Raw genomic sequence first — 6272 nt, 5'->3', positions numbered from 1 at the left:
TACAAATATTTTTTTTAATTGTCTTTAATTTGTTATAAATTTTCAAGAAAAATGGTATGGTCAGTTACTATAGTTTGCTGTAATTTTTACGTGTTAATGATCTAATTTTTAAATCGATTTTAAAACCAATATCTTGTTAATTAATAAAATGCAAAAGTAATCTTTATTAATTATTAAAAAAACACTGCAAAAGTTTATATGCATGCACATTTTTCTGATCAATTTTAAAACCTGTCAAGATCATGAAATTGCTATTTTTATAATAATTTTTCTTTATTATTTTTACAATAATTTTTCAAAGTTAATCAAAAACAAGTATCTTAATTTTTGTGTTATTGAGATATAAAGCCGGTTCACTTTATTATAAGATTTTAAATTTCTATTTTTGACAGTCTTTCATATTTTTGGATAGACGTTCTTGTAGCTGCAGGACATAAATTATTTCCTTTCTTAATTATTTTTTATTATTAAAATGATTTAAAAAAACATTTAGAAATAATTTCAAAAATATTTTTAAAATTAATATAAAAATATATAATTTTTTTCTTTCTATTTTTTAATTGTTATAAATCATTATTACACGCTAATTATTAGTAAATATCAGAAAAAGTACAACCATATACACCATATACACCATATACAACATATACACCATATAAGCTAGTAGAGACGATAAATATTATAATTTATCTTCAGCAAAATTACTGAATAAAATTTTTGACATTTTAGATGGAATTAATATTTTAATAAAAGTTAATTTAAAATTGATTTACAAAGATTCTTTAATGCTAGAATGGAAAGTTTCGATAAATATTCATCTTCCTTGATGTTTTCACTATTGAAAAATCAGTTCCAAATTTATAAAAAAACCAATCATGGATAATTAATCTAGAAAAATAGGACATTTCTTTTCATGTTTATTTTTTATATAATAACTTTAGATTATAATTAAAAATATATTATTTATTTTTATAAAAATTATGTATTATTTAAGTAATTTTTATAAGGAAATAGTTTTTATTTAATTTCTTCTACTTACTTCAAATAAATAATAATAGTAAGTTGAAGATTTGTACAAAATTGAATATAAATATATGGCTTTAGAAAGAATATTATAGCAAATCTAAAGTCCATTTTAGATTATGCATTAGTGATTAAAAACTGAGTATTAGAGATTGGAATTCGGCTTATCAGTACAAAATGAACTAAAAGTGAGATTAACAATTTCAATCTCAATTCTATATATGGTCCAATACGATCTTAAATCTATAATAGTATCGAAAATTATTTAGATTAATATTTATTTTATCGTAAATATAAGCTATAAAATTGTGACATAAGTTTATAGACTTATATTTATTGTTGCAGAGATTTTAAAGCTAATCTTTAGAATTGTATGAGTCATACTTGTCTTTGCGAAGACTCCGTGTCCAACGCATTCACAGTGATATCTCGTTATCAGTTACATCATTACTCACGTACGCTAGGTCATTTTGTTAGCAGCCAAATGCACGATAGCATCTTGATTTCTGTAATACTATATAAATGTAGAATTAGTCCTAAAATAAATAAACGGTTTAATATGTAAAAATTTTTTTATATAATTATATAATTATATTATATCATATTATATCATATTATAATTATATAATTATATAATTTTATATAATTATAGATTATTTTTATAATTATATATAACAGAAGTTAGTGTTAAACTATTATTACGGCCAGCAGTAGTGCTTTTCAGGAATTTAATTGAACAAAGGTCATTTTAGTAAATTTCTCTTTTCTATTTTAAAAAAGAATTTAAAACAATCAAAAATAAAATAATTTATCAATATTTGTTAAAAATTGTATTGATAAAATCAATATTTGATTTTTAACAAATATTATTATATAAATTATTTTGTTTTTGATTATTTCTAATTTTTTTTTTTAAATAGAAAAGAAAAATATTTTTTATTAATATTTGATTTTTAACAAATAGATTGACAGACTAATATATCTTTAAAGATTACTGGGAGCTTATTAGATCTTCGGAAATCAGAAAGAACAATACATAATTTGTATATCTGTGGCGGAAAGTTTCTTCTTTTATTTGATCTTTTAGATTATTTACAAATCAATTAATTTGGACAATATAGACAATTCTTGAACAAAAGAAAGATCCGGAGATTAGACTAATTTTCCAACAATCATATACATATACATTTTTATTAAAAAAAAATTATAAAGGATACAAGAAGAACGAGAATGTTTGTATAAAAATATCCGTAGAGCACGATATGCACGCACGGCACTAATAATACTGACATTAATGAGACGAAAAGAGTTGAAGTTTCACGGAGTTGACACATATTGCATGTTTTGTACAGTACTAAATGCAATATTTATCGCGACGGAATGAACATTACGTCCTACGTTGATATAGCATTACTCGATCGTGCACGCATTAACTCGGAATGACGCGGGATCTTAGATCCTGTGCGTCGTGATCGCGATTGACTAGGATTCAATTGCTCACGGAGGTGAGATCGCGGCATGTAATAGATTCCACGAACGGATACGGATGACAGAAGTATCGAGATAGTTTGCGAAAATGCGTGCGTCCCGCACGCACACGTACCAGCGTGTTCGGTTAAGACATCGTCCGGTAGCTAGACAGGTTGACAGGGGCTGAACCAATTACACGGAATATTATCCCGCCGACGATTTGCACTCCCCTGCAATCACCGTGATTAGTGTTGCGCCGACACTCGTGTACACGCATCTCGTAACGGCGGCTAATTTGTAAACTCTCGCACGTATTACACGCACACATACGTACGCGCGACTACGGATCACTTACATAATTAGATAGGATCGTTCAGTTCGAACGAGAAAGAGCTGTCGCGGTCCAAGTGTGGTCGGTAGAAGCGTAACTACACACACGGAATCGTTCGCACGTGTGAGTGTAATTCTTGGATAAGAAAGCTTCGTTTTATTTATTTCACTTGATTCTTCAATCTTAATTGCTAAACTGCGCATATATGTTTTACGAATCACGGCAAGTACTAAAATTGTTGATCAGTTTGGAAAATGTGAATGAGAGACTTGTCTCATTTAGATTGTCGTTGAATTGTTTATAGAACAGAAACTGCATTTTAATTAATTTATACAAGTGTACCTATTTAGAAAGTATATTTGTCTACACGGATGAGAGGATTAAGCGCGAAAACATTTATGAGAGCCATATATCGGCAATCATACATATGCATATTTATACATATAAGATGATTTGTGTTGCTATACGACTTATTCAATGTTTGCAAGTATTTTACATATTTTACATATTTTAATAGTATAATGTATTTGGAAGCGCGATAATTAAATATTGAAAAAAAAAAAAACATTGCACACTGCAAACTACAATAATTCTGCCATCTGCACGTCGAGCTTCTGCTAAGTGATTTAAAATGACACATAATCTACTGCACTTCAAAACAGCGCTTGACTTATTACAGCTTCGTTGAATTCCACATATAACAAAAATCGCAAAGTTGTATCGCAAAATTATAGCTGTAATAATCCCAGGTGCAACCGCACCGTCTTTCAGCTCGCGACGTTCCGCGATAAACAGGCAGGTACCTACCTGGAAACAGGTAACTACTTATTGTCACCTCTAATGAGACCGCGGCAAAAACTCAGCTATTCGCAGGTGGGAATGCTGCCAGGTTATGAAAGTATCAATTACCTTCTACATCCAGTTCCCTAATGAGGGGAACAGAACCACGGATTACGAGAGCCGTACCGTAGTCGGGGTTCCTAGATCCGCCCTGATTTTTTTCGAAATCTTATTTACAGTCATCGAGAAGCATAATAAGATTCATTATGTATGATTTTTCAACTTACACATTTGTGAACATGTCATTATAAATATTGGAGACCTGTCGTTCTTCTATTAAGTTGTATGTTCAATAAAATTAGAAAGTTCTAGTTTCTTTTAGAAAACAAAAATTTCTTTTAAAATCAGAAGATTTTTGTCAACGATGACAATTTTGTTTCTGGTTTTATTCGTTAGACACGATAGATTGTTTGTATTTATGTAACAGGATAATAAGGATTTTCAAACGAACGTTATTTCAAACCAATTTACAGCGTGGGTACAGCGTGAAATTCCGAGTGTGAAAACCATAGAAGGCAGGATTCGTATCCATCGTGACGTCATTCACTTTTCTGGTGCCCTATTGTTCACAGACAAGCGTGTATTGCTAGCGAAGAAAGTGAGCTAGAGTCATTGCGGCTTGAACAACCGACAACGGTAGGTTCCTGCGGAGGAAGACGGTAGGCTGGAACACGATCCATTGTGTTGGTCGCAAGCTAATCATTCAATAAACGATTATTAGTATCGATAACAGCGAGAAGCTAATTAAAACACGGCGTCTATTGAATTATAACATTTTGAAGACAGGATAAGAAAAAAAAACTAATTTTACCAAAATAAATATTTAAGTGTAAAGTTATAAATATTGAAATCGTAACAGCTTAGAATCACTGGAAAATTCTGAGATGCGTCTCTGATACGGAATCGGCGGAGAGACCATGACCATGGTAGCGATGATGTCATCGTCATCGGGGACTTTCTCTTCCGCGAACTTTCGATACGCGGGCGGTATCACTCCGTGCGGCACGGAGGTGTAGCGGCTCCGAGCCTTTCCATTCATGAATTCAGCCTGTCTTCAGAGGTGAGAATAGTTCAATAGTGTGTAGGAGATAAGAGAGTCACGCGAGTGCAGTATTGCGCAGATCGGGGATATGCAGATTTTATAGTAACCGCGTACAATATACTTTATGATGATGCTGACTCCCTCTCTCTCTTTCTCTCTCTCTCTCTCTTTTTAATGTCTCTCCGCCGCTCCGCGACATTACTTTGTATTCAGTCGAGCGCGGGATTGTTTTGCGAGACCGAATCGCAGTACCGTACTACTTATTGACATGCCGATTAATGCGCTGAAGAAGTGACTCAGTTGTACTTCGTGCACGGCTTTACGACGTCTAGCAGATAAGAGTCAGTGCATTGGCAAATAACGAATGAATCAGCGTTTTCATTGCCGATGACATTTACGATCTAGTCGCGCGACTTGGGCAGTCAAATTGATACTAGTGATAATATGTCGCGGCGCTAAATGTTTTTTTCTCTTCCGCTTGTTTTGCAAATGGTGTCGATTCATTGCTGCGGGGTTCACTGAGCCGTTTATAGGTCCACAGATTGGAAGGCGACGACTCCTCCTCTCGCGGACGAATCCTCGAAAATACTCTTACGTGTATCTAATCGTAAGTGAGAAACCGGTCGGAGTGCAGAGCGCGGCGCACAAGGGCAGTAACGTGTCGAGGTATATGGAACAACGGTCTCCCACTTGAGTGCGACTTAAAGTAAGAAATAATTTTCGACGTTCGTCGACTGCACAAATAGTATCCGATGCATCCTTCACCCGCGACATATGGAAGTGGAGTTTTATGATGACAGAACTGCTATCGTCGCGAGCACGGTGGTCGCCGGTTTCGAATGTCTTAAGCCGTTTCATTTTTTATTTTCGATTATATTGAACGTCGCCCAAGTATCACCCGTCATCCAACATTCTCAATACCTAATGGCTCGTATTAATCGAACGGTGCAGCGATTATCTGCGTCACTGGCCGAAAGTTGACCAAGACACCGATTACGTGACTGAATTAGGTCGCCCGCGGCTGCAATTAATAATAGGATGACACGTCCATTAGCTCAGAGCCGATGCAGGTCTGTCTGCGTGTTCTGCTGACAAACTTCCACCCCGTATGCATATATCTTCATAAATATTCCGTACGGTTTTATATTGCGCAGGAGCGTCGTGAAATATATAGTGCAAAATGCGCGCTCTCGTGACGCGTGCTTCGACAAATAATTCTAATAACTTATATGAATATATTCAATATATTTAAAACTATCTTAATAAAACTATAACATAAATATAGAAAATTGATGCACATATAATTAAGTTTTTTTGATTACGCGATTAAATGTCGAATGTAGCAGAATCGCGCTTTTTACTAGCAATACAGTCGTGATATTATTGCGATGAATTAAGATTCTTCTATAATATTTTTGCAACCGAGCGCGGAAGATTTTGTAAGAATAGTCGGACTTTTTTAATTGGCAGCAAGGAGGATTTCGGTCTACGTAATGTTAATTAACGTAAGCGTATTCCATACTTCACGACGGTATAACGACAGTATAATTGGCTTGTTATGATCAA

The sequence above is a fragment of the Linepithema humile genome, chromosome 4, assembly GCF_040581485.1.
Source record: "Linepithema humile isolate Giens D197 chromosome 4, Lhum_UNIL_v1.0, whole genome shotgun sequence".
Classification (NCBI taxonomy): domain Eukaryota; kingdom Metazoa; phylum Arthropoda; class Insecta; order Hymenoptera; family Formicidae; genus Linepithema; species Linepithema humile.
Note: the sequence above shows the minus strand (reverse complement) of the source record.